The sequence below is a fragment of the Heteronotia binoei genome, chromosome 6 (genome assembly GCF_032191835.1).
Source record: "Heteronotia binoei isolate CCM8104 ecotype False Entrance Well chromosome 6, APGP_CSIRO_Hbin_v1, whole genome shotgun sequence".
Lineage (NCBI taxonomy): Eukaryota > Metazoa > Chordata > Lepidosauria > Squamata > Gekkonidae > Heteronotia > Heteronotia binoei.
In genome coordinates this window covers 63,396,743-63,404,034 of record NC_083228.1, presented here as the reverse complement: position 1 = coordinate 63,404,034, position 7,292 = coordinate 63,396,743, and the positions used below count along the sequence as shown (strand labels likewise).

General features: G+C 39.6%; 1 long non-coding RNA gene across 1 annotated transcript; it reads right to left on the bottom strand.

Moving 5' to 3' along the window:
* Positions 1 to 1,796: 1,796 nt before the first annotated feature.
* Positions 1,797 to 5,404, bottom strand: LOC132573803 (uncharacterized). The gene is made up of 2 exons (XR_009555564.1): positions 5,356 to 5,404; positions 1,797 to 3,771 (listed from the first exon to the last, which is right to left on the bottom strand). It is a non-coding gene; the product is annotated as an uncharacterized LOC132573803 (long non-coding RNA).
* Positions 5,405 to 7,292: the final 1,888 nt, after the last annotated feature.

Below are 7,292 nucleotides of genomic sequence, written 5' to 3'. Positions count from 1 at the left end.
CTATATGGTCAAGGACCTGTTTACCTGAGGAACCGTCTGTCCCCATACGTTCCCCAGAGAATACTAAGATCTGGATCTCAAGATCTCCTAGTGATCCCTGGGCTGAAAGAGGTGAGACTGTCGACCACCAGGGATCGGGCCTTTTCAGTGGCAGCCCCCTCCTGGTGGAATCAATTGCCGGAAGAGGTTAGGGCCTTGTGGGATCTTGCTCAGTGCCACAAGGCCTGTAAGACCGCTCTCTTCCGGCAAGCCCTCAGTCGATTGTGGGAGAATTCTGGAACAACTGTCGTCCTGAGGCTGAGTAACATCTGATTTGTTAGCACCAACTGTAGATTGTTTTAACTTGTACTGTTTAATGGTTTTATTGATTTTATGACTGCAATCATAGTATACTATGATTTGATGTAAGCTGCCCTGAGCCCGCCTCGGCGGGGAGGGCAGGGTATAGTAAATCGATGTCCAATGTATTGCAGTAAAAATTTGAGTAATATAATTCCAAATATTGCTCAGGCTTACATTGATAGAAAAGCCCCTTCCCCGCCCAATTTCACTGAAGGATGCTACCCCACTGTGAGGAAATGTGGCCCTTATTGCTAATGTAGAAAGTTAAGTGTTAAAACTGAGTTCCAAATTTTCTCAATTGCCTGAGGCAGTATTAAATTAACCTATTTCCATGTTTCAGGATGCTGCACATGAATTCTAAACAAATGGTTCATCCCCCCCCCCCCCCCACCACCCACAATTTAGTGCTGTGTGAATTGAAACTGGTGGCTGCCAGCTTCAGGCAGGAAATGCAAGACAGGACAGTCAACTGGTTCTTTTGTGCAGTGTAAAAAAACACCAGAGAAACCTAAAGAATGCATTACTACAAATTCTCAGAAGTTTTTTGGAGATTGTTCCCTCAGCTGACTTCCTCCCAGTCTGCTTCAGTCATGCCAGGAACGGGCTTCCCTGTGACTAGCAAGCCTAGAACTGTGTTGAAATGCTTCCTGTGCTGGTTAAGAATCTGCTTAAACACCTGGCTTATTTAGGCTGGGACGGAAAGATGCTGCAATTACTTCATGCAGCAAGATTATCTGTTTGAGCAAATGGAGCACCAAGCACATATTTGTAGTGGGAATGAGAGCTAGCAATGGTATTGTAAAATATTTTAAAAGTGCAGTTCCATATAGCATCATGGTATGCTGCTTCTAAAAGCTAACTATGCAACCTGGGACAAACTACTAATTCATCAGTAATATGTGTGACTATTAGTATGCATAAACTTTAAATGGTGGCATTCTACAAACTATGCAAAAATGAATTATTCAGGAGGGTATTTTGCACAGGTAATACTTCAGAAAGATGATCTAATGAAGGGAAAGGGACTGTGGGCTATACATTATTGAATACAATATGTACTGTCTCACTGATTTTATTTTCCTACTATGTAATTTCTGCATCATTTAGCATGTTACGTGAATATGCTTTGTTTCAGAATTATGCAGTCAATCCTATTATTCAATGTCCCATCCTGTTTACTGAACATTATGTAATCCACCTTGAGTCTCAATAAGAAAGGTGGATGATGATAAAGATTTACAAAATGTGACTTTAACTTCACTTTGTTGCATGCAATAATTAGCAGCCCATGACAGGGATGTACACTCCCTCTATGTCCATGAGACTCATTCACTGAGAATTGGATTCATTCTGTACTGTACATCAACATCACTTGCCTGCATGGTGTCCCATTGCTGGACAAAGACATACACATTAAAAAGAACTGTTTTAAAGCCAGTAAACAGGAGCATCTGTACTTTTATTCATGTTGTTTATTTCAAAGTCCAATATATACATAATGTATACCCATGTACTGGGGAAAAAACTTTATTTATACAGCAGTATCTACAGAATATAATTGACACAAGGCATTATATTGTATAGCTTTATCTTAATACATATACATACAGTGGAAGATTGGATATGATAAAAATATCAGCACACCAAAAACTGGATATGGTGAAAATATTAGCACACAAAACAGATAAAGAGTCCTTCCATTATAAAAAAATAGCTATATTATAATTAACCACATAGCTGTGGCTAAAAATGGATTACACTTTTTTTTTGCTAGAAGACATGAAACGTATGCCTTCTAGCACCACCTGCTGTTGTTTGTTCAATATATCATTATCTTGTATGTTTAAAAATTACACGCAGAATACAGCATGATAACATTCACAGGGGATTGTGTATTATAAATGCCATTATGGAACAGAAAGAAGAAAAACACCTGATCCATCTGCTTCAGAAGCACTTTCAAAGCAAAGCACAAGCCTGATTTTTTGAACAGCTAGTTCTCAGTCTAAGCCCTGGCTTAGAATTTTTACACATTTAATTGGAAAGAATGTGTGGCCAGCAAAAATTGTTAGTGATAGCAGAGCACTTTTTAAAAAAGTCAATATCATGCAAAGATTTAAGAGAATAGCTAGCTGCCTTTCAGACAACATAATTAAATAAAACTTATTTTAAGATGAGAGGATTTAGAGCTTGTCTGAAAATTTAACATCAACTTAATTTAGAACTTGTCTGAAAATTTAACATTGACTGGACCATCATTGAATGTTATCACAAATACGTTTCACTGGAATCAGTTCACACATTCAGCAAGTCATCATGTATGAGAAGAAATCATGTAATGCACATGCTTGTATGAATCAGCCTTCTTTCTTAGACTATGTGAAATTTCATAGCTATTCATGCATCTGAAGTCTGCAAACATTCTCACCTGCATTAATGGGCTGAATCACTCTCTCTTACTCCCAGGATAACACCAAACATAACTAAGTGTGCCCAAGATGAATTACAAAGATACCTTTTCCATGTACTTACAGGCAAGGCTTTAAAATGAATTACCACCATTGTATAAAATGTAAGTTGCCCATGGACAAAAAAGAAATCAAACTTTTAACAATAGATATTGGCATTTCCATACTAGATAAAGGATGCAAGTATTAAAGTCCTGAAATCTGCTCTGAATAATAATGTTCTCAATGGAAATTCATGGACAATCTTCCAACAATTTAGACAGACAGGACATTAGGACTGATTGGCGAGCTAATATATACCTGAAGACACATTGCAAATTCACAAGGCTTTTAAAAAATGATTTCTATCATTAAGACAACATGATGGAACTGTTGACTGAAAATTCATTTAGCTTCCTCGTGATCTCTGTGTCCCCTGCCAGGAAGCCCAGTATTTAGGAAGCGTCCATGTTCGCATCACTTCCTACAGATTGCAGCACATCAATTTCAAACATCTTTTAAGAGGCTCTGAGGCACAATCTTTTTTTGAGATTAGGATGCTCTAGTAGCTTCTAAGGTCCAGGCTAAGTACCTTCTTTGATGGGTTTTGAAATGGAAGAAGTATAACATTTCTCAGTAAAGTAGACAAGACAAACTACTCAGAGCTTGAGCCCTTGCACTGTTTACTTACAGATTTTCAATGGGATTGTAATACTGCATTAAATCAAGACAAAACAACTGTATCCTGCACATACTCCTCATCCAAAATTACCCTTAGCTTAGGAGGCTGATAGCTTCGTATCATGTAACTGTTCAGTTGCACTGCATTAGACAGTATGGTGGTATAAATAGGCTAGCAGCATTCTTTGTATCTGTATTTTCTTGTTTGAAGCAATTTCTAATGCCGTTATCAACACAGGCTGTTCTAACAAGCCTTCTTCATCCAATCAGGAATTAATACATGAATGGAAATGCTAGGTCACTACATAAAACTATTGCAAAGCATTGTAAACTAGCAATCCCTAATGTGATGTCTGTGGCACCCAACGATGGGTTATCTGGTACCCACCTACTTCTTGAGTCTAGGGGGCAAATCTTAAATGGGACAGAAAAAAATATGGAGTTTCAGGTCATACCAACCAGCTGATTAGCAACACACTGAGCTCATCCTGGGCAGGATCACCACAGTTTGGGCTTAGACTAGGACCTTCCCACCTCTGCAAACTGAAGGCATAAAACATCTCTTCCACAAAGTAAAAAGCTGATCCTGTAACCGCCCCCCATCTCTGTGTGATTCCTCTCCCCTACTGCAGCCATTTTGTGGTACCCTCCACCGCTTCAAAGTGCTTGCAGGCTCAACAAGATTGAGGACCCTAGTTCAAGCTCTAAATGTGTTGGAGATTTTCTGCACATAAGACTGGATATTCAAGGACGGAGGCCTAATACCTGAGTTAAGTATCTCCAGTGGCAAGGAAACAGCATTAGAGATTCTTGTTTCATTTTGGCTGTGTATATAACATGGCTAAGCCATTTCTACCAGCATTTGATGGTGCACCTCTGAAAGTGGCGCACTAAGTCAAGAGCTTGGGGGTACTACTGGAGCCTGCCCTGACAATGGAAGCCCAGATAGAAGCCATTGCTAAATCCGCTTTTTTTCACCTTAGGTGGGTGAGGCAGCTGGTCCCTTTCCTGGACCGCAACAACTTGGCAAAAGTGATCCATGCAACAGTCACCTCGAGGCTGGACTACTGCAATGCCCTCTATATGGGGCTGCCCCTGTGCCGAACCCGGAAGCTACAGCTAGTGCAGGCTGGCCAGGCTGTTATTGGGACTCCCTAAGTGGGAGTACATACAGCCGGGGCTGTGGGAACTGCACTGGTTGCCAATAGTGTACCGGATTGGTTACAAGGTGCTGGTCATTACCTTTAAAGCCCTATATGGTCGAGGACCTGTCTACCTTAGGGGCCGTCTCTCCCCATATATTCCCCAGAGGGTACTTCGATCTGGTTCTCAAAACCTATTGGTAATCCCTGGGCTGAAGGAGGCCAAACTGAAAGTCACCATGGTAAGGGCCTTTTCGATCGCTGCCCCCCACTGATGGAACCAATTACCAGAGGAGGTGCGGGCCTTGCGGAATCTTGGCAGTTCCGCAAGGTCTGCAAAACCGTCCTCTTCCAGCTGGCCTTCAATTAATACGGAGCCTGCATAGTAGATGGAAGGTTGTCGCACTGAAAAATGGAATGATACAATACTTCGATCTTAGTATCAAACGAAATGAAATGCTGTTTTAATTATTAAAATATTTAATTTTACTGATTGCACTATTTTATAGGATATTTTGTTTTACTAATGTGAAGTTTTTATGTTGTGAGCTGCCCTGAGCCTGCCTTGCGGGGAGGGCGAGAAATAAATAAAATAAAATAAATAAAATAAAATTTCTGCACTTAGAACAGGCAAAAGCATTAGTGCATGAACCCTGTCATTGGCTAAGGGTTGTGTACTCTATTATTTTGTACAAGCACAGCAAAAGTACCTAATTTGGGAGCAGGAGCAAAATTCAGTGTACTGAGAAGCTTGGCTGTCATTAAAAAGAAAGTTTGTTTGATGATACAAAGCATGTATGAAGTGGTGGAACTACATTTATTGTGATGTAGTTCTGTGATCATTTTAAAGATTCCCCCCTCCCTTTTTATAGATTGCAGTTGTTTCGGTTACTATTTTCACAGGTATGGTGGTAGGGCAGGAGCACCTTTGGTGTACACATTTTTCAAGGGAAAATGGCAAAGGAGGTAGGATTAAAAACTTCCCCAGCTCCCAGCCAAAAGCTACAATTAGTAAAAGAAAAATGATTACTGTACTGCATAAAATACTTATTTCTAAAAAAAATACAGATAAGCCGAACAACTCATTTTCAAAGCCATCTCAAGCACATGGTGGATATGAGTAAACACTGCAACAGTCCCATCAGAAAAATCCTTGATGTACATATTCCATACAAACACAAGAAATCCCTTACTCAAACTTGTTCTCTAATATAGAAAAAAGCCAGAATAGAAGGATACCTCCAATTAAGAAGCTGCTGCAAACAAACAACAACTAAGAACAATGCAATTGCATGTTTTGCCAATTCCATCATGCTGTTCTTCATTCCACTGACATTCTGCCTCAGAAAAACAATGCAAGCTTTCAAATTACATTATTATTTTACATATTTCTCTGCCAATATACAAAGTAAAACCTGTTGGTGGAAGAGAATCATTAGAAACATTCAGTTTTGCTGTCATTTCAGTGCATGATTGTAACCAAGGAGATACTGGCATACAACTATACACATTAGAGAGGGATGCTACATTCCTAAGGGTTCTTTCACACGAACAAAGTCAAACAGCACTAGATATTTATGTAGAAGCAATCAAGGATATGCTTTACTTTTACCTTTCTCTCACACACAGACATACAACACACAAAATCTATTGGAATAGAATCCTAACAAGGGTGAGCACGGCCAATGCAAGGATCTCCTCTGCTTCTCTATGGAGTTTAGCAATGTATCCTAGGAGAGAAAGAAAGAGAAGGACTATATCTGGGTATCATCACCTGCCGTTCAGAGGTGCACTTTTATCACTAATTCAGATAATCTTCTCTCCCCTTTGCTTTTTGCAGAGCCGAAGTGGATGAAGCTGGAGAACACAGTAGATCCTTCACATTTGCTCATGTCTCAGCTTCTGTCTACTAATTTGCATGGTGGGTGCTTTGTGCAGAATACACCATTTTGCATGCCTTTGCAAGAATGCATTTGTGGCAATATACTACAAAAGACAGATGAGACCTTGGAAGATCTGAGACAGGCTCTCAAAAGCATTTTTTAAAAAGCAGAATTCAGGCCCTGGATACAAATGATGCACCTGAAAGTACTTTTAAAAGATACCAGGAGATCCAATGTCTCTCACTGATCTAGTTTGATACTAACAGTACGCATTTGTGTGTAGCAGCTGCTTCACACAAATTATTCTCCAAATGCAAGGAACTGCTGTGGGAATACCTGCATGTAATTCAAGAACCATGCTCTTTGGGTTAATTAATATCAAACCTCATTAAGAACAGCACAAAAGACAAGGCATGTTAAATGCTTCTTAAATAATGTTCTCTGTAAACATAGCCTAGGTCTGCACTTTTCTCTAGCACTCCTTTCTGTTTCCTAATATTCTAGCACAGAAATGCAACTTGTGCCAAACCAGTTAACTCAAGTGAAAAGAAAGTCCTTCTGCTGAGGCCGACACTACATCAGGAGGGAAGTTTTATACAAGCTCCAGTGTAAGTACAACTTTTCAAGCATGTACCTAGGGTTCAATTACAGATAACCAATTATACTGAAAATAAATACAATCCTACCATACAAATTAACAAACAAGCCCAGTTTTTGTAAACATTTCAACATGGGATTACATCTGAAGTTCTAGTCCTTGAAATCAATACTGTGTTGATTAAATAGGGCTACCAAAA